Consider the following 27,417-nt stretch of genomic DNA (forward strand, 5'->3'; position numbering starts at 1 on the left):
ATGCGTGATATTATTATGGAAAATCATAAAAGTTGTATAGACTCATATTATTGTAATCAGGCTAAATACATTTGTAACAATTTAAATATTGACATCTGGAAACATGCACAGAATCGACCGCCTTTTGTTTTGTTACAAATGTGGCATGACTTTACAGTGTCCATTCCGTTTTAGCTTCAGCAAGAGACTCTACCATTGTACGGAAAGGCGATTAATGATACGCTGACAAAACATTACGAGGATCAAAAGGAAGGTGAGGGTACTGTACACCTTAAACAAATGCTACATTATCATTTATCATTAAGGTTTAGTTTTTTAACAATTTGTGTCATTGACGAGCTGTCTTTTTACTAGTCACAGACCAGCACCAATTGAATATTGAAGTGAAATGTTTATTATCTTGTGTATTCAAAATCTGCGTGAATAATATTTTGTTTCGAGTTTTTTAATGCGACTTTTTTAAAACATTATAGTAAATTAAATATTCATTATTACTCCCCATACTCCACACCAAATAAATACTATTAGGCATGCATACGGAATACCGTTAGGGCCATCGTGGTTACACATTAAAATCCAGAGGGCGACAATGCGATAGTGCGATAGTACGATGGCGACAATGAGATAGTACGATGGCGACAATGCGACAACGCGATAGTACGATGGCGACAATGCGAAAGTACGAAGGCGACAATGCGACAACGCGATAGTACGATTGCGACAATGCAATAGTCATATAGTACTGTCGCCATCGTATCATCGCGTTGTCGCCATCGTACTATCGCATTGTCGCCATTGTTCTATCGCGTTGTCGTACTGTTGTCATCGTATTATCGCATTGTCGCCATCGTACTATCGCACTGTCGTCATCGTATTATCGCACAATCGCATTTTCGCATTGTCGCCATCTAACTATCGCACTGTCGCCATCGTATTGTCGCACTGTCGTCATCGTATTATCGCACTATCGCATTGTCGCATTGTCGCCATCGTACTATCGCACTGTCGCCATCGTATTGTCGCACTGTCGCCATCGTACTATCGCATTGTCGCCATCGTATTGTTGCACTGTCGTCATTGTATTATTGCACTATCGTATTGTCGCCCTCTGGATTTTAATGTGTAACCACGATGGACCTAATGATCCGTACATGAATTATGTGAAGCATGATTAAATCAAAACATCTGATATTGTACAGCCACATTGTCGTTACTCAGACACGTTAAATGGTCAAACCCGATGTAGGTTAATGCTTTGTTAAGTATACACATCTCTTCTTGCGTGCAATGAAGGACTCATGCTAGTAAGAACAATTTATTGTACAGGATGTGATTGGAAATCTATGTTGTGTTGTTTTTTTTAATTCATATGATATACATGTAATCTACAACTTGAAACTCCAAATAGTGATTTTTTCTCAAATAAACAAGTTTTTTACTATGCCGAATGAATGACTCACTCAATGAACAGACCAGAGACAAACAAAACATAAGAATCAGCTGAGTCAGACCAATACATACGTACAACGTCTTTAATACATACAGATTTAAATGAAGTAAGTTCACGTTCTGTATTAAACAAAACAGTAAAAAATGAAACTCCGAATAAACTTGAAAACAGATACAGCGAAAACTCAACCATGATTTTAAGTCATAAGCTTAATGTTAATATATATAGGATTTGGCACGAGTTGTCATATCATACCATGTTTTATTAAACGAGTTCGGGAATTGTGTTAGTAAGCGAGCCTTTTGCGAGCTTACTAACGAATTTCCTGGACGAGTTTAATAAAATATGGTATGATATGACAACGAGTGTCAGATCTGTTTTATCACATGCTTTTAAATGAGCAAATTAAAAAAATATTTACGCAAACATAATGATAAATCTCGAATATTCTTTTACATTTCCTGACGTCATTTGGAATGCCTCGGCTTTTACAAAGCAAAATAAAAAAATGCGATTGGTCAATAAACGAAAACCAAGCCATTGAAAACGCTTAAAAATGTTGTATTACACATGTGCAATATAAAAAAATATGTAATGGTTGTATTACATTGGAAACAGGGTATAGCATGTGATAAAATCTGTTTCATATACTATGTTAAATAATTATTATATTATTGTTTTAAGGAAATAATACCCTACTAAAAACAAATTAACGAAAATAATCAAACCAGGTTTTCTCGCATGTCCTTCTTGGGTTCACATTTCATTTCTAAGAGATTCAAATTTGGGGAAATATTTGTATGCTCCTCGAAAGAGGGCTATAATACCGGATTTGCCGCCGCATTTTCCTTCAGTCCAAATTGTAATTTCGATTTTATTGAGTTTGCGTAGGTCTGAAACGAATATCCCAAATAATCGTTTCTGTCCTATTTGATGCCCGCTCCTATTTTTTTTCGTCACACTTTTTGATTCCTCCACATTTCAGGAGTGCAAATAAAGATTGATTTCAACCATTTGACCTTAAAAATGACGTTAGCAACAACTTAAACAAAATCAATTTGAATCCATTTCTGTTAAGAAAACAAACATCGTATGCAGTTTTTTTTACGTTCCAACAAAACTGTTTATACTTGTATTTTGGTGAATATATGCAATGATTGCCGTCATTTACCGCGAGGTTATGGATCACAAATAAAAAAATATATTTTAACCAATCAGACAACAATTTTCATGTAATTTTCTCAATCAAACCAAATCTGCACATGTGCAATCTAGTTTTTTTCAATAGCTTACGAGAACCAATTACGTCAAACCTCAAACCTTCTCATGGAATCCTTTCCAGTTCTATATACTATGGGCACATAATTATGAGGAAAGAAAATCAGTTAGCCACAAACTGTGTGAATTGCAATGTGGTTGTGATGCTGATTTCACTTGTTGACGAAGGTTTCGCAATTAGGCCAGTTTAACATGTGACCGATTTGACCTGCCTCCTCTTAATGTGGTTCACGATTTTACTAATGCGACTTGGGCCAACCCAATCGCGATAAAACTACTTTCAAAAGTTTAGGTTGAGGAAATCTTATCATAAAAAAGAAAACACAATGGAATGCAAAAATCTCTACTCATACAAGAGGCTAAATAAAAAATCTCATTCCATAAAGACCTTCAGTACGGCGTCAATTAGCTAGACCGCCCTAATTCTTTCGGTCACTTGAACGTCCGCCAAAACACTTCTGCAAATATTCTGAAAGTTTGCAAATATGCTTAAACGGCTTTTAAGCCAAACGAGGAACATCCGATAATTATACAACTACAAAAATAGTTGTTCACGGTAATTTTATGGTGACATAACTTATGGTGCATGTAATATGGGTATTATGTCCAAGTGTACGTGCGAGCAAGTGTGCGTGCGTTACTGTTGTGTGTTCGCGCGATAATTGGTTAAACAAAGTGAAATATTTGTTTAAGTAGAGTTTAAAGAATCCATACATCTTCAAAATTGAAACTTAAGCATTGAAGTGTCTTTTTTTTTCAATTCAATAAACGATTGCATTAAAAACAAGCATCGTGGAGTAATGTCTGCCGGTATAATCTATATAACATGATGTATTAACCTTTCCAAACAACAACAACAAAAAAACTCACAACAACAATTTAACCTGTCATGTAACAAATTTAAAATTACGAATGTTAATTATAAATTCTATAGTTGACTGCATATATAGTTGCTTAAAGCTACATTTATTATTTCAGAGTTTCGCGGAGATTTAATACGCCTGTACACAACATCTAGGAATACTGTGTCTGTTTCACCACTACGTCAGGGTCATGACAAACCTATCTGGGATATCTTTGTGTCACCGAAATTGAGCCACGTTACAATTGAGAAAGATGGAACTCGAAAGAAAACGGGAAACACGATAGAACAATACAGGTCCATATTTTTTAAAGATGAAAAGCTCAGTAGCCGTGTGTTTTTTCAAGGAGAGCCCGGTATAGGCAAATCTGCATTCCTTACAAAACTTGCGCTTGACTGGTGTAATGCAGTGTCTGTGCACAATCCTGATCAAAAGACAACATTTAGTGATGTTGATACATTGAAGAAGTTTCAGTTTCTCTTTCACATATCACTGCGAGATGCAATGGGCCAACGCGAAGTGATAGAGATGATAAAATCACAAATTATCGCCATGATTTACACTGGTGATAGACGCAAAGTTATATCTAAACTTGTACACCAAATCCTGGAGCGAGAGACATGCATCGTAACTTTGGATGGACTAAACGAATGGGCGGACGTTTTGCATAAATATGTCGTTCCTCTTATGGCAAACTGTCACTTAAACAGCGTTGTTTTAATTACATCACGACCATGGAAACTTGCGGATGAGCGAATCAGTGATTCTGAAATCGAGAGACTAATCGAACTAGAAGGGATAACTGATCCGGAAAAGCTAACAAAGAACATAATGCTCAGTCTTCACTCTACCCAAGAAAAAACAGCGGCTGAATTTTTTGAATACGTTCATTTAAATCAATTGAATCAGTTTCTTTCTTCACCATGGCTGCAGACACTGCTAGTAAGTTTGTGGATGAACAATAATAACGTTAATGGTTCATTGTGCGAAATTAATAGTATTCTACTGGACCTACTTTTTAAGAAAGCAAATGCAAAAGAAGGTTATTTCAAAAAAGGCACTTCCTTTCAGTGTTTTTTTAATACTAGCTATATTGAACCACAGAATGAGATTTTAAACGCGCTTGCTAAGGCTGTATCTTATTTCATGTTTTCATCAAACAAATCATTAGTGTTTTCAAAAGCAGAATTACGGAATTTTATCTCCGAAGAACAATTGGATTTCTGCCTCGACGCTGGCCTGTTAACGATCATATATAATTCCACAGTATCGTTACCTAGTCCAATAATCTGTTTTGTGCACGAGACGATCCAAGAATTCCTAGCTGCAATTCATATAGCAAATTCAAAGACGGATGAAATTGAAAGTTTACTGATCGAAAATAAACACAATGTGTTAGAAATGAGCCAGATACTAATTTATATTTGTGGGCTTGATTGTGTCACTGCTAATGAAATGATAAACCGTCTAACTGATGACGACTTCTTCAACGATATAGGCCGCGCACTAAAAATGTATATAAGGCATTTTGATATTGATTTATTGTCAGCATTTAATACAGATTATAAAGCAATAGGAAACATTCAAAAATATAAATCCGATGAGAGGAACTACAATTCGCATATCCTAGCTTTAGCATTCTTATTCCAGCGCATGATGATTGCTGGTTTCAATGAGGCTAGAGCGAGCGGGCAGAAGGATATTCGTTTGAAGTGCAGGGACTTTATATTTAATGAATATCTTAACGAGTCCGAATCAAACGCATTACGTTCACTGTTAATGTTGAACACAACCAACGTCAGGACACTAATTTTAGAAAGTAATGTACTGGAAACAAGTGAACTACTGGCCGTCCTTCAACAGTCTATGGATTGTCTGGAACGTGTAAAGGCCAGAGTGACTCCGGAAATACATACGGCATTTTATAACTTAAAGCTGCAAGAGCTGAATTTTATCGGAAAAATCAACGTATCACTAATATCTGATGTGCTTTCCTCCCTGTCTAAATTAAAGTATTTATACATAGAAGATTCAACTTGTAACGAAGAAATACATATCCCTGCCACTTTAAGATTTTTAGACTTGAGGAAAATGACCTGTACTGTCATGTTTCTTCAAAGGTTACTTGAACATTTATCTTTATTAAAACACAATTTTGTTTTAGAAATGTGTGATGTGAATATCACCGATTTCAATAAACACATTCATCAATCAGAACTATTACCTATTGACATGTCAAATATATGCATAAACGTGAAGAAGGGTAATCATGACCTTTATAGTCTGCTGAGTTGTACACCTGTTGTGAACCTGCGCCTTTTGACGGCTGACGATGCTGCATTAGCATCAGATATTTTACACTTATTCAGTAAATTAAAATCGCTTTATTTAAGGAGAATCGTTATGGGTCATTGTGCTCTCAGGCTGCCTGCATCGTTACACTGTATCAATTTTGGGCAAGGCGAATGCTCCTCTGAGTGGCTGTACAGCTTATTGATCAACCTTTCTGCATTGGATCATCATGTAGAGTGTCAGCTGTGGAACTTTGTAGTACAATCACGTAGAGAAGATTGCGGCGCTGATTCAAATGAACATCTACCTGACCTGCGATCTAAACTATTGGCATGTGATATGTCTAATATTGAGATATTAGTAGAAAATGGGAGAAAAGAACTGTTTGAAATATTGCGTGACACAAGTCTAGGGATCCTGAGCTTGAGAACGGCTGATTCTGTATCACAATTATCAGACATTCTTCCAACACTCATTAAATTAAAAAATCTTTATTTAAAGGGGTTCTTTGTTGACCATTGTGATTTCCAAATGCCTGCATCGTTACAATGTATCAGTCTTCAGACAGGCGAATGCTCCTCTGAGTGGCTGTGCAGCTTGTTGATTAATTTGTGTGCATTAGGTCATCCCGTTAAGTGTGAGCTTTGGAGTTTTCAAGTGCAATCATGTGGAGAAGATATTTGCGCCGATTCGAATATACATTTATCTGACCTACGTTCTAAACTATTGGAATGTGATATGTCTAATATTGAGATATTAGTAGAAAATGGGAACAAGCAACTGTTTGAAATATTTCGTGACACAAGTATAGGGATACTGAGCTTGAGAACGGCTAAGTTCTGTATCAGAAACATCAGACATTCTTCCAACACTCATTAAATTAAAAAATCTTTATTTAAGGGGGATCTTTGTGGGTCATTGTGATCTTCAGCTGCCTGCATCGCTAAACTGTATCAGTCTTCAGACAGGCGAATGCTCCTCTGAGTGGCTCTGCAGCTTGTTGATCAAGCTTTCTGCATTAGGTCATCCCGTAAAGTGTGAACTTCGGAGCTTTGTAGTACAATCAAGTGGAGAGGTTTTTGGCGCTGATTCAAATATACATGTATCTGACCTGCAATCTAAACTATTGGAATGTGATATGTCTAATATTGAGATATTAGTAGAAAATGGGAGAAAGGAACTGTTTGAAATATTTCGTAACACAAGTATAGGGATTCTGAGCTTGAGAACGGCTGATTCTTTATCACACTTATCAATTATACTTCCAACACTCATTAAATTAAAAAAGCTTTATTTAAGGGGGATCTCTGTGGGCCATTGTGATCTCCAGCTGCCTGCATCGCTACACTATATCAGTTTTCAGACAGGCGAATGCTTCTCTGAGTGGCTGTGCAGCTTGTTGATCAAGCTTTCTGCATTAGATCATCCCGTAAAGTTTGAGCTTTGCAGCTTTGTAGTAAAATCACGTGGAGAAGATTTGGGCGCCGATTCAAATATACATCTATCTGACCTGCGATCTAAAGTATTGGCATGTGATATGTCTAATATTGAGATATTAGTAGAAAATGGGAGAAAGGAACTGTTTGAAATATTTCGTGACACAAGTATAGGGATCCTGAGCTTGAGAACGGCTTCTGTAACACAATTATCAGACATTCTTCCAACACTCATTCAACTAAAAAATCTTTATTTAAGGGGAATCTTTGTGGGCCATTGTGATCTCCAGCTTCCTGCATCGTTACACTGTATCAGTCTTCAGACAGGCGAATGCTCCTCTGAGTGGCTCTGCAGCTTGTTGATTAATCTTTTTGCATTAGGTCATCCCGTTAAGTGTGAGTTTAGGAGCTTTGTAGTGCACTCATGTGAAGGAGATTTTTGCGCCGATTCGAATAAACAAGTATCTGACCTCCGATCTCAACTATTGGAATGTGATATGTCTAATATTGAGATATTAGTAGAAAATGGGAACAAGGAACTGTTTGAAATATTTCTTGACACAAGTATAGGGATCCTGAGCTTGAGAACGGCTGATTCTGTAGCACAAGCATCAGACATTCTTCCAACACTCATTAAATTAAAAAATCTTTATTTAAGGGGAATCTCTGTGGTCCATTGTGATCTCCATCTGCCTGCATCGCTACACTGTATCAGTCTACAGACAGGCGAATGCTCCTCTGAGTGGCTGTACAGCTTGTTGATCAAGCTTTCTGCATTAGATCATCTCGTTAAGTTAGAACTTCAGAGCTTTGTAGTACAATCACGCGAAGAGGATTTGGCCGCTGATTCAAATATACATGTATCTGACCTGCGATCTAAACTATTGGAATGTGATATGTCTAATATTGAGATATTAGTAGAAAATGGGAGAAAGGAACTGTTTGAAATATTTCGTGACACAACTATTGGGATCCTGAGCTTGAGAACGGCTTATTCTGTATCACACTTATCAGACATTCTGCCAACACTCATTAAATTAAAAAAGCTTTATTTAAGGGGGATCTCTGTGGGCCATTGTGATCTCCAACTGCCTGCATCGCTACACTCTATCAGTTTTCAGACAGGCGAATGCTTCTCTGAGTGGCTGTGCAGCTTGTTGATCAAGCTTTCTGCATTAGATCATCCCGTAAAGTTTGAGCTTTGCAGCTTTGTAGTAAAATCACGTAGAGAATATTTGGGCGCCGATTCAAATACACATCTATCTGACCTGAGATCTAAAGTATTGGCATGTGATATGTCTAATATTGAGATATTAGTAGAAAATGGGAGAAAGGAACTGTTTGAAATATTTCGTGACACAAGTATAGGGATCCTGAGCTTGAGAACGGCTTCTGTAACACAATTATCAGACATTCTTCCAACACTCATTCAATTAAAAAATCTTTATTTAAGGGGAATCTTTGTGGGTCATTGTGATCTCCAGCTTCCTGCATCGTTACACTGTATCAGTCTTCAGACAGGCGAATGCTCCTCTGAGTGGCTCTGCAGCTTGTTGATTAATCTTTTTGCATTACGTCATCCCGTTAAGTGTGAGTTTAGGAGCTTTGTAGTGCAATCATGTGAAGGAGATTTTTGCGCCGATTCGAATATACAAGTATCTGACCTCCGATCTCAACTATTGGAATGTGATATGTCTAATATTGAGATATTAGTAGAAAATGGGAACAAGGAACTGTTTGAAATATTTCTTGACACAAGTATAGGGATCCTGAGCTTGAGAACGGCTGATTCTGTAGCACAAGCATCAGACATTCTTCCAACACTCATTAAATTAAAAAATCTTTATTTAAGGGGGATCTCTGTGGTCCATTGTGATCTCCATCTGCCTGCATCGCTACACTGTATCAGTCTTCAGACAGGCGAATGCTCCTCTGAGTGGCTGTACAGCTTGTTGATCAAGCTTTCTGCATTAGATCATCCCGTTAAGTTAGAACTTCAGAGCTTTGTAGTACAATCACGTGAAGATGATTTGGCCGCTGATTCAAATATACATGTATATGACCTGCGATCTAAACTATTGGAATGTGATATGTCTAATATTGAGATATTAGTAGAAAATGGGAGAAAGGAACTGTTTGAAATATTTCGTGACACAACTATTGGGATCCTGAGCTTGAGAACGGCTGATTCTGTATCACACTTATCAGACATTCTTCCAACACTCATTAAATTAAAAAAGCTTTATTAAAGGGGGATCTCTGTGGGCCATTGTGGGCAGTTGCCTGCATCGCTACACTGTATCAGTCTTCAGACAGGCGAATGCTCCTCTGAGTGGCTGTGCAACTTGCTGATCAAGCTTTCTGCATTAGATCATTCCGTAAAGTTTGAGCTTTGCAGCTTTGTAGTTAAATCACGTGGAGAACAATTGGGCGCCGATTCAAATATACATCTATCTGACCTGCGATCTAAAGTATTGGCATGTGATATGTCTAATATTGAGATATTAGTAGAAAATGGGAGAAAGGAACTGTTTGAAATATTTCGTGACACAAGTATAGGGATCCTGAGCTTGAGAACGGCTTCTGTAACACAATTATCAGACATTCTTCCAACACTCATTCAATTAAAAAATCTTTATTTAAGGGGAATCTTTGTGGGCCATTGTGATCTCCAGCTTCCTGCATCGTTACACTGTATCAGTCTTCAGACAGGCGAATGCTCCTCTGAGTGGCTCTGCAGCTTGTTGATTAATCTTTTTGCATTACGTCATCCCGTTAAGTGTGAGTTTAGGAGCTTTGTAGTGCAATCATGTGAAGGAGATTTTTGCGCCGATTCGAATATACAAGTATCTGACCTCCGATCTCAACTATTGGAATGTGATATGTCTAATATTGAGATATTAGTAGAAAATGGGAACAAGGAACTGTTTGAAATATTTCTTGACACAAGTATAGGGATCCTGAGCTTGAGAACGGCTGATTCTGTAGTACAAGCATCAGACATTCTTCCAACACTCATTAAATTAAAAAATCTTTATTTAAGGGGGATCTCTGTGGTCCATTGTGATCTCCATCTGCCTGCATCGCTACACTGTATCAGTCTTCAGACAGGCGAATGCTCCTCTGAGTGGCTGTACAGCTTGTTGATCAAGCTTTCTGCATTAGATCATCCCGTTAAGTTAGAACTTCAGAGCTTTGTAGTACAATCACGTGAAGAGGATTTGGCCGCTGATTCAAATATACATGTATCTGACCATCGATCTAAACTATTGGAATGTGATATGTCTAATATTGAGATATTAGTAGAAAATGGGAGAAAGGAACTGTTTGAAATATTTCGTGACACAACTATTGGGATCCTGAGCTTGAGAACGGCTGATTCTGTATCACACTTATCAGACATTCTGCCAACACTCATTAAATTAAAAAAGCTTTATTTAAGGGGGATCTCTGTGGGCCATTGTGATCTCCAGCTGCCTGCATCGCTACACTATATCAGTTTTCAGACAGGCGAATGCTTCTCTGAATGGCTGTGCAGCTTGTTGATCAAGCTTTCTGCATTAGATCATCCCGTAAAGTTTGAGCTTTGCAGCTTTGTAGTTAAATCACGTGGAGAATATTTGGGCGCCGATTCAAATATACATCTATCTGACCTGCGATCTAAAGTATTGGCATGTGATATGTCTAATATTGAGATATTAGTAGAAAATGGGAGAAAGGAACTGTTTGAAATATTTCGTGACACAAGTATAGGGATCCTGAGCTTGAGAACGGCTTCTGTAACACAATTATCAGACATTCTTCCAACACTCATTCAATTAAAAAATCTTTATTTAAGGGGGATCTTTGTGGGCCATTGTGATCTCAAGCTTCCTGCATCGTTACACTGTATCAGTCTTCAGACAGGCGAATGCTCCTCTGAGTGGCTCTGCAGCTTGTTGATTAATCTTTTTTGCATTAGGTCATCCCGTTAAGTGTGAGTTTAGGAGCTTTGTAGTGCAATCATGTGAAGGAGATTTTTGCGCCGATTCGAATATACAAGTATCTGACCTCCGATCTCAACTATTGGAATTTGATATGTCTAATATTGAGATATTAGTAGAAAATGGGAACAAGGAACTGTTTGAAATATTTCTTGACACAAGTATAGGGATCCTGAGCTTGAGAACGGCTGATTCTGTAGCACAAGCATCAGACATTCTTCCAACACTCATTAAATTAAAAAATCTTTATTTAAGGGGGATCTCTGTGGTCCATTGTGATCTCCATCTGCCTGCATCGCTACACTGTATCAGTCTTCAGACAGGCGAATGCTCCTCTGAGTGGCTGTACAGCTTGTTGATCAAGCTTTCTGCATTAGATCATCCCGTTAAGTTAGAACTTCAGAGCTTTGTAGTACAATCACGTGAAGAGGATTTGGCCGCTGATTCAAATATACATGTATCTGACCTGCGATCTAAACTATTGGATAGTGATATGTCTAATATTGAGATATTAGTAGAAAATGGGAGAAAGGAACTGTTTGAAATATTTCGTGACACAACTATTGGGATCCTGAGCTTGAGAACGGCTGATTCTGTATCACACTTATCAGACATTCTTCCAACACTCATTAAATTAAAAAAGCTTTATTTAAGGGGGATTTCTGTGGGCCATTGTGATCTCCAGTTGCCTGCATCGCTACACTGTATCAGTCTTCAGACAGGCGAATGCTCCTCTGAGTGGCTGTGCAACTTGCTGATCAAGCTTTCTGCATTAGATCATTTCGTAAAGTTTGAGCTTTGCAGCTTTGTAGTACAATCACGTGGAGAAGATTTGGACCCTGATTCAAATGTACATGTATCTGAAATGCGATCTAAACTAATGGCATGTGATATGTCTAATATTGAGATATTAGTAGAAAATTGGACAAAGGAATTGTTTGAAATATTTCGTGACACAAGCTTGAGAACGGCTGATTCTGTATCACAACAGACATTCTTCCAACACTCATTAAATTAAAAAATCTTTATTTAAGGGGGATCTTTGTGGGCCATTGTGATCTCCAGCTGCCTGCGTCTTTACACTCTATCAGTCTTCAGACAGGCGAATGCTTCTCTGAGTGGCTCTGCAGCTTGTTGATTAATATTTCTGTATTAGGTCATCACGTTATGTGCTTTGTTGTGCAATCATGTGCAGAAGATTTTTGCGCCGATTCAATTATACATGTATCTGACCTTCGATCTAAACTATTGGAATGTGATATGTCTAATATTGAGATATTAGTAGAAAATGGGAGATAGGAATTGTTCAAATATTTCGTTACAAAAGTATAGGGATCCTGAGCTTGAGAACGGCTGATTCTGTATCATAAATATCAGACATTCTTCCAACACTCATTAAATAAAAAAAGCTAAGGGGGGTCTATGTGGGTCATTGTGATCTCCAGCTGCCTGCATCGCAACACTGTATCAGTCTTCAGACAGGCGAATGCTCCTCTGAGTGGCTGTTCAGCTTGTTGATCAAGCTTTCAGCATTATCGCATCCCGTTAAGTGCGAGCTTCGGAGCTTTGCAGTACAATCACATGGAAAAGATTGCGTCGCTAATTCAAATACACATAGATCTCACTTGCGATCTAAACTATTGTCATGTGATGTGTCTAATTTTGAGATATGAATTAACAATGGCAGCAAGGAACTGTTTGAAATATTTCGTTTCACAAGCATAGGGATATTGAATCTGCAAACTGCTGATTGAATTTTACAGGCATAAGATATTCTTCCCACGTTTCGTAAATTGGAAAAGCTTTACTTATGGGGATCTCATTCACGCAATTTTGCCATCCAGCTGCCTGCATCGCTACACTGTATCAGTCTTCAGACAGGCGAATGCTCCTCTGAGTGGCTGTGCAGCTTGTTGATCAAGCTTTCTGCATTAGGTCATCATCTAAAGTGTCGTCTGTGAAGCTTTGTATTTCAATCACGTTGGAAAGATTGCGGCGCTGATTTAAATATACATGGATCTCACTTGCGATCTAAACTATAAGCATGTGATGTGTCTAATATTAAGATATAAGTAAACAACGGCAGCAAAGAACTGTTAAAAATATTTCGTGACACAAGTATAGGGATCCTGGACCTGAGAACGGCTGATCATGTATCAAAAACGTCACACATTTTTCCAGCACTCATTAAATAAAAATAATAAAAATTAATAGTATGAGATATTAGTAAACAATTGGAGCAATGAACTGTTTGAAATATTTCGTGACACACGTATAAGGCTCCGGGTCCTTCGAACGTTGAATTATGTTTCTCATACATCAGAAATTCGTCACACACTCATTAAGTAAGTTGTTTTTTCTGTTATTGGGGAATTTTGTACTTTCTTACTTTTTTTGCATAAAACGTCTATATAACTAATAACATTTTAACGACGATAGTCAGACAATAATGCTTCAGTTTTCGACCTCGTTTAATAGATGTGTCAATTACGGATACTCGGTACACTATGGTGTGGGCAAAAATCCATACTGCGGGAAAAGGCACATACGCATTATAATGAGTATTCAATGTAAATTGAGTGCAGCCAAATGTTATTTTCTTATAGTCAGAAATTTAAAAACAAATTAATGGTTTACATCTATATATATGTGTGTATGTATGTGCGTACATTCATACGTGCGTGCGTGTGTGTGTGTGTGCAAATAATTAAATAAATTAAAAAGCATAAATGATATAGTGATGCAAATTTTTTTGGTTTAAACAGAAAGAAAAATTTCAGCAAAACATTTCTTGTTAAAAAAAACACTATTTTCGGTCTAATCAATGTTTTCAATCGAGCATTATAAATATTAATAGAAAAGACGTTGTACACGGTTTGGTTTATTTAGAAAATCTTTTGAAAACATAAAAATGAAGTGTGTGTTTTTTTTCTAAATAAGAAAATATATTTGCACATGTATTTTTGTAATTTTGTATTATAATATAACTATTGCTCATATACTGTGTATTTCTCACACTCGTGATTTAAATACTACAAATCTAAACCTCCGGTCGTAGGTTATTCGACAACAAATAATGAGTATCAAGTACCGTTATGATTTAGATTTTTACACGGGTTTATACTCATTTTCACTAAACAAGTACAGTTCCCTAAATAAACTGTTTAAAGTTTAAACAAATATTTAAGTGATTATTTGATTATTTTATCAATGCAACGGTAACGAGAACCAATAATACGAATTATCATGATTGCAAGTGTTTTCTATTTAGATTTTAATTTTAGTGACATGATAACAACACAATACGTTTTTTAGCTGTGCTTTTGTATTTTAGATTTATTCATTTTGTAATGTGTACAATTTTTATACTAGAAATTAGCAAAGGCTGTGAAGATTCTACTTTTGTTTACATGTATATCCCCGCGATTAACTGTCCATGCTTTTTGTATTACGGTTTCCAAACATTTGATTTCAATCGATCATAATTTAACTACAATAAGCATTGGCTACTCAAAATTTGTTCATAACATGCTTGTCTATCCATGTGCAATTACGCATGTATGTGCGTTATGTTCGAATTATTCTTCGGTGAATAATTTTAAGAATAATATTTATGACTGATGTATTTACAAAAACAATTGAAGAAATAATTTGGAGTTTTGCATGAAGGACATATGTTTCATTTACTATCCTTTATTGAAAGTGTCCAGCAATAACTGATTATCATAGAATGTGTACCAGAAATTGTATTGAATTACGATAGATTTAAAATATGTTTTCTTGAGAATGCATGTACATGTATATAACACTTGTTGCTGTTTTATTGATGTTAATAACATATACCATTCGAAATTTCTATTTGATTTGTATTGCACCGTCGATGCTTTATTGCGTTAATGTGCTATGTCGATAAACATCCCTCTGTGTGGAGCGTTTCTATGATGTGTAGAGTTGACGGTCTGTTTAACTTATCTAAATTTAGAAAATGTAGAATATATAATGCACATGTAATTTGAATATACATTGAAATAGAAAGACGAAAATGTGTTAATTCTCCAGAATATGTCTTAAACAATGTTAAAAGAATTCCGAAATAATTGTGTTAATCGATAATGGTAAATTTATGTATTGATTAGTTGTTTATGACCACAATGGTTTTGTTTAAATTTCTTTAAATTGAATGCAAGTATGCAGCGTGAAAAGAATACATATGTTTAAAATGCGTGTAATATTGAGATACTTTTTTCTCATACAATGCACAAATATCGTTTATATCAATTTGGCTAGCGTAAAAATGTGCTGTGCACCTGCATTTAAAAGCTATGATGCACGGGATGAATAGTTCAATTCCGTGCATTAAAACAACATTGCAGAAGCCTAATACGAAAATTCCACCTATTTTGTAATGTACTAGTACGTCCTATATTTTTTTTTAATTATATAACGGTGTATGTGTTCTATACGTTAAATAAATATGTTTCCTGTTTAATAATATTCTTTAATTTTTATATTTTACAGTAGATGATATTGACTTTTACAAACATGCGACTGGCAGATGAATTACCAATGAAAATGTGTGTATAATTGGGCCGTGCTCTGTGAAAAGGGGGTTTAATGTGCAGTCTGCATAGGCTAATCAGGGACGACACTTACCGCCAAAACTAGATTTTTGCTAACAAGAGACTTTCTTTAAACAAAAAGATCATAAAAGCGGAAAGTGTCGTCCCTGATTAGCCTTTGCGGACAGCACAGACTAATCAGGGACGACACTTTACGCAAATGCATTAAACCCCCTTTTGAAAGAGCACGGCTTTATTATGTATCAGTATTAATTGTTTTTTTCGGCTTGTATTTTCGCCTTTTAAAAGTGGTTTAGCCATATCAACGCGTTCATTTAATTTGTATAAGTCATGGATAGTCTAGATGATCTCAATAGTTGACTAGTGGTAATTGCACGTATATGCAATTCCTTACAGATGCAATAATACAATAAAAAACAATAATGTACGAATGACGTATACTATTATTAGATAAATTCATGACCTACTTAAGTGGTCGAACCGGTGATAAGTACATGTAATACCAACTAATTTATGTTATATCAACTGAGATAACCCGGCCAAACATACGAGTATATTCTATATATTGTACATTGTAACTGCATTCGGTACAGTGTGACTTGACCAAATCATCAATCCGAGCCATTTATCTCTATTATCCAATAAGTAAAACATTCACAACTATTGTCATTTTGTTCGGGTTTTGATGGGGATCGACCAAAATTTTAGAAACGTCTTCGATGCATATCAACACCGGTAGTACATCAATTAATTTAAACACGGGGTATTGCATTTATATGGCGATTATTCAACATGTCAATATCTGTGCAGGTTAAAAGTGCTTTAACTATCACGTACGCGAATTTACAACCAAACAACAAAGTATACATGGGCATGTAGAGCTTTCAAAATATAGTACAGATTATGACTGTTTCCTTCTTGCAAGCATTCATACTATTAATATACAAAATGGTAGGGGAGGCAATTACAAAGCAGTATTTTGGAACACAACTGCAAGCGGTTTCTAAAATAAAATCGTGATGGCTGTCCTCAAAGCCAAACCAGTGCAAATTTCACAATGATTTTTTTTCAGAATTGGTATTATTTCAAGAAAGTTGTATATAATCAAATGAAAAATGACGTCTTGTATATAACAAAAACAATAAAAATAAAATCCAAATGAGGGTGCACCAAGAAACAAATCCGTTTAAACATCATTAACCCATGTATGCCTAGTGGACTCTCCCATCCTTCTAAATTGGATCAATTTATTTATTAAATTAGGGATGTCTAGTATATTTATTTCTATATTTAGAATATTTCTTACATAAACTCCTTTAAGCAAACAGCGCAGACCCAGATGAGACGCCGCATCATGCGGCTTCTTATCTGGGTCTACGCTGTTTGCAATGTCCTTTTTTCAGGACGCTAGGCATAAATGGGTTAAAGACCCAGCGTGTAGTTTCGGACAAGAACATATATATATGGTCAACATACCACTTCCCATTGTGGGCATCACACTAAGTCCCTTAGTGGCCGTGTTTTCAACGGTTTTTTTTTCGATTTTTGAATTGTTGTACAGTGTCACCTTAAAACTACTGCTATCAAATAATTTTTTAATTCAGCAAGTGCTTTCGCCCTTGTGTCTTTGGCAGAAAGTTTGTCTTGCAGCATTTAAGTGAATAAGTTCATGAACTTTGGAAGAACTACATTAAAGTGAATTAATCGACTTATAATGAAGCGGATCTAATAAGGTGTAATATAACGATTCCAATAAGGAGTAACATAAGAGGTCTACTGAGCAACCATTTTACTAAGACAGTGTAACATCGGGTCTAATGACTTGAAAAGTAAACGATCGATTGATGTTTAATGAATTTGGTCTGATACTATAAAAACTCCGGGTATTATACCGTGTAACAGAACGGGTATTATACCGTGTAACTTACGGTTTAATACTGTCTTAAATATCGAGTTTATTTAGCTGTTACGGAAACGGTCTATTTACGTGTAATGCAACAGGTAACAAAACGAAAATTGTACTGTATAACATAAGGCGGCGTAAAACCAAGAAGCATAACGGGTTAAATGACGTGTATTATAATTGGTCTAATGATGTTTAACATATCGGGTCTAGAACCGTGAATATTAAGGCGTATCAAAACTTGTTTCTAACGGGTCTAACGGGTGTTTTTTAGTGTAAACGTTACGCTTTAACAGATTATTAAAGTACCGGGTCTTCGGACGTGTTCAGAAACGGGTCTAATGCTGTGTGCCATGTGGAAATAAAGGGCCTAATATTCTTTAATCTAACGAGTATGTACATTACGTACGCATACATATATATTCATTTAAATTAATCAAACAGTGGTAGAGTTACATAATAAATAGACGTGCATCTTGGTTAATTTATTATTAATTTATCGCAGTTTTGAATCTTCAGAAAACACAATGAAATGGCTAATATTTTCTTTTAAGAAAATATGGACATAAAACAACGTACATGTTTATCAATTTATCTAAGTCTTACAAATGACCTGCACAAATGTAAAAGACATTTTTATTTTGTGACACGTGTAAGACACCTGCAACTCAAATATAAACCTCTCAGCAACATGTTTGATTCCACGCGCCCAAACAATACACTCCTCAGCATATGAATCAATTTCACGTGTCAAAACAATAGATACACCCCTTAGCACAATTAATTATTCCACGTGCCACTACAAAATTCGTTAATTCTCATTCACTAGCGAGAGGAACAGATGAGAAATCTTGCAATTACATTGTCCGTAATATGTAGCTTTCTGTAGAAAGTTCACAATTGTGCAGTTCATCTAAATGAAGTAACGATAGTCGTTTTAACAGAGATCATCGTTCTAAGAACGACAACTCAGGATGTGTTTTAAACACTTGCTGCCACGGCATTACTTCCCTTAAATGATGATGTATACATTTCACGAAAAACAATGTTATTGTCAACACATAAAGTACGACAAACGCATTTATAAAAATTATATAATTAAATTCTTTAGCATGTTCATAATAAATTAGTTATTAAAGTTCAAGCACTACAATCAGTATCATTTATGAGAATGCGCCATTTTAAATGACACGGTTGGTTTAACTTCGTTTACATCGTCACATTTCGTGGCACTAATTTCGACGGGCATCGGAAGGACTTCGGCAGAATTCGTGCTCTCCTCGGGTGTTTTCGACATTTCGTGTTCGTGATCATGGTCATGGTGATGCTTGTGTTTGTGATGAAAAGCTGCTTGCAAAGAAAAACGTCTGTGTGATTGTTTCCGGCCTCCGCGACGCTTTGAAATATATGGGTTATCTCGCCTCATATTTCGCGTTTGGTAGACTTGTAACTAGGTATACAGACGCTTCAACTCGACCTGGAATACAAACATACATGTTGTCACAAACAAACAATTGGATAAGTCAGCATGATTGTAATGTGTTTGTTAAATTATTTAAACCAATGAAGTGTTAATAATATAAAGTATTCAATTATAAATTGTTAAATCTTAAATCATGAGAAAAAAAATATGCTTAGTAATAAGCTAATACTACATACCGTTACTATAAATAGTAAGAAAATGAAGTCGCGAGCGGGCCGTTATTTGTATCCTGTGGGCTAATATAAACTTTCCACAACGTCCGAATTGCTGTCAGTTAAATTAACTTAGTTTAGCTTAAACCGTTGTGTTTCGTCATACGTTATAAAATTCGCTATTAGTTGAATGAAAATAACAGTACGGAAAGCTGGTTTTGTCAATAGATTTAAGTGAAGGCACAATATTTTGTGATATGCAATATAAACGAAAACACACTGCAGAGCTTTGTCGGACGTCTGTAATCGGCTCTAGCCGCATAATGGCCCTCTGGCTGTTATGTCGGCAGCGGGCCGATTATAGACGTCCGACCCAGCTCAGCCGTATGCTATTGTCTCAAAATGATTACCCTTATATCTTCCGGATCCATATCCGCTAAACTGACGTCACCAACGTCGACGTCGCCGTTAGACGAGATGCCAACGTTAATTTCATAGCTTCCGGTGCCATATTATCGGGGACGTCTGACGTTGAGTAAGCTCTGTTGCGAATGTTTATGTCGTCCAGAGGTCTATGGGCGTACCAAAGCTGCTAAGAAAAACACATGTAAAAATTATCTCTGGCGTTTGTTGTAAGTGTAACGTTTCTTTTAAAACCGATTTATTAACTTAGTGCTGTCTCAAGATGAAGAATTTGACGGATTATGGGAAATAGAACATCATGACGCATATACCAGATTCATGTTTAGAAATATGTATGTTTTACGCGATTTCTTGCTTTGTCGTTTGTCAATTATTATGTAAAACAATCAATTATTGTGGATATTAAAAATCTTAAAATGGTTTATCTTTGTAATGCTTAGTTTCATGACAACCACACTCCCGTTCAGTTCAATTGTACTCTCTCTCACGTTCATGTGTATGACACAACCCCTCCAGTTCAGTTCCATGAAACTCATTTTCGAGTTCAATTCAATGGCACTTACTTTCTCGTTCAGTTCAATGGCATTCACTCTCTCGTTTAGTTCAATGGTACTCACTCTCTCGTTCAGTTCAATGACACTCACTCTCTCGTTTAGTTCAATGACACTCACTCTCTCGTTCAGTTCAATGACACTCACTCTCTCGTTCAGTTCGATGACACTCACTCTCTCGTTCAGTTCAATGGCACCCACTGTTCCGTTTATTTGTATGACACAGCCTCTCCAGTTCAGTACAATGGAACTCACTCTTGAGTTCAGTTCAATGGCACTCACTCTCCCGTCCAGTTAAATGTAACACACTCTTCGTGTAGTTAAATTGCACTCATTATCCCATTTGGTCAAATTGTGCCCATGTTCCCGTTTAATTCAAGGGCACTCACTCTCCCATTTGGTTTAATCACTCTTCAGTTAAGTTTTGTGAAATGCCCTCTTCCGTTCAGTTTTATGACATCCACGCTAACATTCGGGTTTCTCGTTTAAATCGTACGTTCGATTCTATGAAACTCATTATCTCTCTCAGATTTTATAACACCCACTGTCTTGTGAGGTATTCTCACACCAATTATCGGTTTAGTTTTATTACATCCATAATTTCCAATAACTAACGTACAACATAATACGCCATTCCAGCGTGGCTACCTACCTTCCGTACAACATAACACGCCTTACAAGCGCGGCCTAGTAACCTCAGTTCTACATAAGACACCTTTCAAGACTTTCAGTTACCTCTGTACAAAATGCATAACAATCATTTGAATATGCAACCCACCGTACAACATAAAAAGCCCTAACATGCTTTGCTACTCATCGTACAACATGACATGCCAAGGATTCTGCAAACTCATCAAACAACATTAAATGTCAAGTATGCTGCAAACTCACCGTAAAACATAAAACGTCAATAATGCTTCAAACTCAACGTACAACATAAAACGTCAAGAATGCTTCAAACTCAACGTACAACATAACACGCCAAAGATGCTGCAAACTAATTGAACAACATAAGACGCCAATGATGCTGCAAATACGCCGTACAACATAAAACGCCACGGATGCTGCAAACTCACCGTACAACATAAATCACCAAGGATGTTGCAAACTCATCGTAAAACATAGAACGCCAAGGATGCTGCAAACTCGAGGATGATGGTTAGCGAGATGTAGAAGCCATCCCGGACCACCGCTGACGCCGCCCTAACTTGGTAGCAGAGATACATGCCAAACAACAAAAACAAGATTTCAGCTGGAAATAAATGGTGGAAAAAATAAGAAAAAAGTAGATACAAATTTTGTGGTGTACAGTAATATCACAGTTTCCGTAACGATATTTGTTGCGCAGAATATCACAGTGTCCATGTCGTTTTTGTGTCCAGTATTATTGTCAAAGAGTCTATAGCGATGATTGTTAAGCATAATAAGATTGTTGATGTTATGTTAGTCAGCATTATGTCCATATCGTACAACAATTAGAGAGTGATCATGTCGGTGTTGTATTGTACAACATTTAGAGATTGTCCATGTCGGCGTTGTATTGTACAACATTTAGAGAGTGTCCATGTCGGCGTTGTATTGTACAACATTTAGAGAGGGTCCATGTCGGCGTTGTATTGTACAACATTTAGAGAGTGTCCATGTCGGTGTTGTATTGTACAACATTAAGAGAGTGACCATGTCGGTGTTGTATTGTACAACATTTAGAGAGTGATCATGTCGGTTTGTATTGTACAACATTTAGAGAGTGATCATGTCGGTTTGTATTGTACAACATTTAGAGAGTGATCATGTCGGTTTGTATTGTACAACATTTAGAGAGTGATCATGTCGGTGTTGTATTGTACACTATTTAGAGAGTGATCTTGTCGGTGTTGTATTGTACAACATTTAGAGAGTGACCATGTCGGTGTTGTATTGTACAACAATTAGAGAGTGATCATGTCGGTTTGTATTGTACAACATTTAGAGAGTGATCATGTCGGTGTTGTATTGTACACTATTTAGAGAGTGATCTTGTCGGTGTTGTATAGTACAACATTTAGAGAGTAATCATGTCCGTTTTATGTTGATAAATTTCAACGTTTAGACCATTCCTCTGGTGCGTTGTGTAACATTTTCAAAGTGACGATGTTGAGTTATACAACATTAGCATATAGTTCAAGCCTTATAATGTGTTATGCAACATTCCCACATGTTCATGTTCATGCAGACAAAATGCGTCATGTGGTAAGCAAACATTATCTTAGTATACATGCTAATATCAACTCGCGTGGTATCTTTCACAACATTAACATACAGTCATGTCGGTGTTGTGCTTTGCAACCGTGATCATGTCGGAGTTATGTTGTGCAACTTTTACATAGTCTATGATTGATTATTTTTAAACATAGCCATGTTCTGTTTGATCCCTTTGCAATTCATGTTTTTCTTTGGCCCTTTTTGTAACCGACCTCTACGTCTTACTCGTAATACGTTTCTAAACGTGCCGTTTTACACAAAACGTGTAATTTCAGGGAGCCCCGCCGCTTGCACGCGACATTCCGATCCATAGCAATTAGGTTATTTTGAGGCTCTACCATTGATGTTTACGAAAACATTAGAACGCCACATATATTGGTTATAATTAAATACAATATTACAGTAAGGGCAATAGGTAAAGTTTAAACTTCATATGATTTACCGTTAACCATTAGGGGAGGCAACCGCTTCGTACAGTTAAGGTCACAATATATTAAATATTTACCTTATTTACCTTACATTATTCAATTTAAAAGCGACAACTTCAAGCGAAAATAAATACACACACAGACTCCCATAAGCACATCTTTTCTAAAAATAGGCTGAATATACATATTTAACAATAAAACGGATATGTCATGTTATTTGAAAGAAAGAACTTAACATAAATTAAAATCGACTGTTTGTGCACTTTCTTTTTACGGCCGTGTTCCAGTTGAATGTAACCTGTTTCAGCTCAATGTTTTACTATAGCCTCCTATTTAACGTGATGAAGACGATAACAACTACGATTTCCCTTTCAATATCTTAAGAATATATAACCAGAACAACTGTCGAAAGTGTAAAACTTACCTTCGAGTAAAATATGTTGATTTATTTAGAGAGTACAGCTACATATCTCGATTATTTAGTATAATGTTACCGTACTGTCGTGCGCAGTGAAGCGAACAATAAATTCGATCCATTATGCAAACCTATGCAAATTAAAGTGTGTTTGTCAACGGAATGTACATCATTTAAGATATTAACTTGGTTCGACAAATTACTGTTTGCTCTAATAAAAAGTTATGCCATTTTAATTAATAGGCGTAACTGCTGTGTGAGGTCGGAGTCAACGGTCTCCGTGGAGTAGTCTACCACACGGACCTGTCTACACGTTATCTGAGCTGACCCTATATTAGGTTACTTACATGTAACACATGTATTGCGTGGCAGATAAATAAACGGTTGCACAATGACCATATGATAACGTGTTTATACCAACGTGTACATGACATTATTAAACGTAAATATTCACTATCAACTCTTAACTTACATGACGCCTATACATTGAATACCCGCTTTATGACAACACATCATTCCGTGTATTTAATATTCGCTTGCGGACAATAATTCTAAATTGTACCTTTCAATTTTATGACAGATTCAGCTACTTTAAAGTTTATACTTGTTAAACTAGACGAATAAACAAAATAGAACACGCATTGTTAATATTTGATAGTTATGTCGGAAACTATACTACCAAAGAATGAGATGTGTTTATCAATATCGACCTTTAAGATTTTACCCGCAATTTATTATCTTGCCGATAAGATTGTAATACGGACGTTGAACAGTACAATGTTGTACACAATTTTAAGACAGTAAGCAGATACAACAGTTTCCTTTTCTCTCCTCGACACGCTGTTTACCCATTGAATCAACATTATTTAATAACGTAATGCATTCTGACCAACCAGTAACAGGCTGTCTGTTGACGTGGCTGTGTCACCTGATTGGGTGGGGGGTTTTGCACTTGAGCGTCTGCAAACTGCGCATTTGTATTGAAATCCGTGTTTGAGGAGGTCGAGCTCATCATATTTACATTTAGAATGAAGGATATGAATTAATGAATACTCTAATTAATCTTACTTTGTAAGTATATTGTTATTGTTTGATATTTGTTGTAGATGGTATAATTATTTGCTTTAAATTGTAAAATATAGCCGGGTAGATGTGTGTCATGGGCTTTGCTATATGGTAACTCACCTATCGATCTTGATATTGTCTTAACGATTAACACACCAGTACCATACTTTTTATGTTTCGCTTTAATGTGCGAATGTTTTCTTCACTGTATGTGTTATTTCAGTACATTAGTTGTCTGTTTAATGAGAGATATCCGCGTTTAGAGTTGAAAACCGGGCCTTGCACGTAAAGTTATTGACCTTCATTTTAGCGATAATCGCGTTTGTGCACGTTTGTTGATCAATATTTTCGTATTTCTGTATCGTTTATGGTTTATTATCATTTTCGACGATTGTAACTTTTAGTAAATTCACATGAGTTGGGTATTAACATGGTTTTCACAAATTGCACCACGCTTCGATTCAATCATATCTTATAGTATGCTTAGGCATGCTCATAAATGTGGCCCATGTCAAACAGTTTAAACAAATACTTCACTTGAATCAGCGCCAAGGAACGATCAGTACAAAGCATTGCAGGTTTTACTTTGTATAAAGACATGGCTAACCTAGCACTTAGTCCACAAAAATACTTTAAAGCTTTTAGGTTTATTCGTTTGTACTTTATTTTGGGTTTGTATTTACTTATATTCATTCATAATAGATGAAGATCCCATCCATGTTAAAGCGTTAATTAAATTATTATGACACTGAAAATACTATGTAAACGTCTACTTGAATTTGTTTTAATATGCAAACTGTAAGAATCATATCCGAAATGTAAATAAATTACGCGTTTGATACATGTTATTGCAAGCATTTTTTTAATTTATTTAAATCAAACATGGTTTATGCCACGCTTTTTATTAGCTTGATTAACCTTTGTTCGCAGCAAGTCTGATAACCGTGCATACAATATTTACCCAAGAATAAGTCTCCATCTTTTACCCATGTTACTTGTAACGTAAGCGTTATTTTGCTCACGCAGCAACCCAATGACGTGAGGCCTTATGATGTTACACATACGCTCTACCTCTAGCAACACAGCTGCTTATGAACAACGGAAAAAAATATTTAAACCATGAAAGTTTTATCTAATTCAACAATTGCAATACATGTATGCATGCATTTAAGTTCTATGAATACCATGCGCACATACCGGAAAAGTGAGCACAAAACATGCCTAAAGCTTATCCGTATTACTCTATGCTCATTTTGCCGTATCAATTCTTGTTAACTTAAGTTAACTTATGAAAAATGTATTCAAGTTAGTTTGAAAACAAGTAATGCAATGCACGTTGTTTTCCACGCTCAAAGTAGAAGGAAAATCAGACATTCTACTTGACTAACTTGGCCGGTTCAATATCGATAGATAGATGATAGAATAAATGTTTTACACTTACAAAATGTTCATGTTAGATATATCCACAGGTTAAGTTGTTTTATTTTGTACGTAAACATTATATAGAGATACTTTGTATCAAAACCGTATATTTAGAATCATGTACGTAATAAATGGGATCAAGATCGACGTTAATGTTACAAAAATAATGAAACGGAATCCTTTTAATTTTACGAGAAACGGGGATAATAAAGTAAGTAAATACCGTTACTGTTTTTGGCTAGAAACTTTATACATAGCACATTATACAAATAAAAATTGATATTTGGGCTGGGAAGTCGGTTACAAAATTTGACGTCTGACGTCAAAAGTTTAAAGATGTTTTGCACTATTTTACCGATTTCTGAATTTATACACTCAATGTAAAGTGAATTTTAAATAACAGCGGACAGTTGAGTCCTGTAAGACTTTTAACAAAACAATCAATAAATTATCTATTTATATGTTATACTAACATAGCACACACATCTGTATTGAAATTATTACTGAGTGTTGTTAAGAATTATCAATATTTGCACATCAAAGTAGTCAGTACATTTTCTTAAAACTAAAAAATGTTGCTTTTTCTTTAATCAAGATAGTTGATTATAAGTTAAATTGAATATTTCTATGTATAAAGCCGAAATAATTTGTGTATGAGTTATGTTTATCCTATGGGACAAACAAAGTAGTGGTTGAAAATTATCTGGACTCCAAAAAGTCATGCAAACGATTAGTTTCGTCGTCTTCAATTATATAAAGGTAAAAATGACACCTTAGGTTAAGTGTCAAATCCAATTTCATGGTTTAAAGACATTTCGTGTGAGACATATATATATATATATATATATATATATATATATATATATATATATATATATATATATATATATATATATATATATATATATATATATATATATATTCAGCCAATAATGACTTACGACTTGTTCATACAGTAATGACCTCTAGTTATGACTATTTGTGTTTTCATTCTATAATAAAGCACAGTGTTGTTAATTTAAATTTCTAAGGGTTTTTTACCAGCTTTAAATTTTTAATCTTTTTTATTCATTTTTAAGCATATATTGTATACATAGATGTATTTCATTTGCAGACAATTGTTCTAACATAGTATACAGAATATATGCCTTATAATTTTGTATTTTGGCCTTGGTTTGTTTTATTTCTGTCATGGACAATAGTATGTGTTCTGTTATATATAATCAATGATGTTGTAAAATTTAAAAAAGGAAAACAATAGTCAAAGGAATATATGACATGATAAGCTAACATAAAGTGAGAAGTATTTAAGTGGACAAGCTTTATGAAAATTTAATTTGATTCCATTTTGTTCAAAAATATGCAATGTATCATTACTGAGGGCTATTTCTTTCTCAATCTGAATCTGTACTTTCAGGCTATGCATAAAACAATTAAAATTTGGTATTTGTT

The 27,417-nt window shown here is 35.8% G+C and overlaps 1 protein-coding gene and 1 long non-coding RNA gene across 5 annotated transcripts in view; one reads left to right on the forward strand and one right to left on the reverse strand.

The window, feature by feature from the left end:
• Positions 1–18,292: 18,292 nt before the first annotated feature.
• On the reverse strand, positions 18,293–22,634 carry LOC127847884 (uncharacterized). Of its 2 annotated transcripts, none has more exons than XR_008034233.1 (3): positions 21,471–22,634; positions 19,831–20,009; positions 18,293–19,262 (listed from the first exon to the last, which is right to left on the reverse strand). It is a non-coding gene; the product is annotated as an uncharacterized LOC127847884 (long non-coding RNA). The 2 variants fall into 2 exon arrangements; XR_008034232.1 differs by having other exon boundaries at positions 19,831–20,012.
• Positions 22,635–24,401: 1,767 nt separating this feature from the next.
• The window catches only part of LOC127847878 (uncharacterized), a 286,419-nt gene continuing 283,403 nt past the window's right edge, over positions 24,402–27,417 (forward strand). For all 3 annotated transcript variants that reach the window (XM_052380096.1, XM_052380098.1, XM_052380097.1), the window contains exon 1: positions 24,402–24,549. The gene's annotated coding sequence lies outside the window, so the exon portion shown is untranslated. The remainder of the gene's footprint in view (positions 24,550–27,417) is intronic.

The sequence above is a fragment of the Dreissena polymorpha genome, chromosome 10 (assembly GCF_020536995.1).
Source record: "Dreissena polymorpha isolate Duluth1 chromosome 10, UMN_Dpol_1.0, whole genome shotgun sequence".
In the NCBI taxonomy this organism is placed as follows: Eukaryota; Metazoa; Mollusca; class Bivalvia; order Myida; family Dreissenidae; genus Dreissena; species Dreissena polymorpha.